This window comes from Capsicum annuum, unplaced genomic scaffold (genome assembly GCF_002878395.1).
Source record: "Capsicum annuum cultivar UCD-10X-F1 unplaced genomic scaffold, UCD10Xv1.1 ctg82786, whole genome shotgun sequence".
Classification (NCBI taxonomy): domain Eukaryota; kingdom Viridiplantae; phylum Streptophyta; class Magnoliopsida; order Solanales; family Solanaceae; genus Capsicum; species Capsicum annuum.
The window spans coordinates 64,002-65,232 of NW_025893602.1; positions in this window are offsets into that span (position 1 = coordinate 64,002).

Sequence of the window (1,231 nt, forward strand, 5' to 3'; positions counted from 1 at the left end):
ATATTTTTATGAGTTTTGTGAGAAAGCAATTTTTATTAATGGAACATTTTATTTATTAACAATTCTATTTGATAGTAGAACTCATTTTTAAGACTCTTCATTCGTTGTAATTTGCATATATCTTACTTTTTTTTTTCTTAATTCACTTCATAAAGTATATTTCTTTTGTTGATGACTCTTCAATTTTAATTTTTCACGTGGCATATTCAGCGTCACAAGTAAGGATGTTCACAGATTGATTTGGATCGATTAATGATCAAAACTGAAACAAAATCAATATAATCAATTTTTAAATTATTAAAAAAAAATATAATATATTTATCACTTGTTCGATTATTAATTGTACATGCAAAACAATCTGAGATTAACACATAAAACGGTAACATGACATATATTTAAATAGCTATGAGTAAATTTTGATGAAAACATATATAATATATTTAAAATTATTCATAAAAAATAATATATTATGTATATAAAATTTACTGTTTCAATTCTGTTATTTATTCAATATTTTGAATAAAATCAAAATTAAACATTTTTTTTCAATTTTTAATAATATAAAATCAAATCAAACCCAATTAAAATCTGTTTAATGATTTGGATCAATTTTTAACAAATAGTGTTAAAAACAGTGAACACTCCTACTCACAATGTGAGAAGAAATATAGTGAACAAAAGGAAAAATGAATATGCAAAGTTGAAAAGTCACTTGCAGTAGCCACCGCACGCGTGTATCACAAAATCTCAAATTCTTATATAGACCCTTAGATTAAAATTGTGAGGACGACAAAATCGGAAGATCCTTGTTTATATATAGTAGTAATATGATATGATACCATCTATAATCTATAATCTACATCTATAAATATATCATCTATATCTATAATATATTAAAAGTGAAAAAATTCATAGAAAAATGATTTAAATTTTTTTTCCTTCATTAAAATATTTCGTAATAGACAAACTCATCTTTTCACACTTTTCTTTCAATTTATTATATTGAATATTGACTATAGTAAATATAAAAAATTAAATGGAAAAGATTTTTTTACTTTAGTTGAATTCCTAAATTTATAGCAATATTTTGTCAAACAAAATCCAACTTAAAAGAAATCCTTATATTTAAAAAGTTCTATATAAGGTAAATTTCTAAATTTTTTAGAAAAATTGGTGGAACTATTTTACATAAAATAGATTTAGAGTGCTAAAATAAGAAGAATAAAAAAAA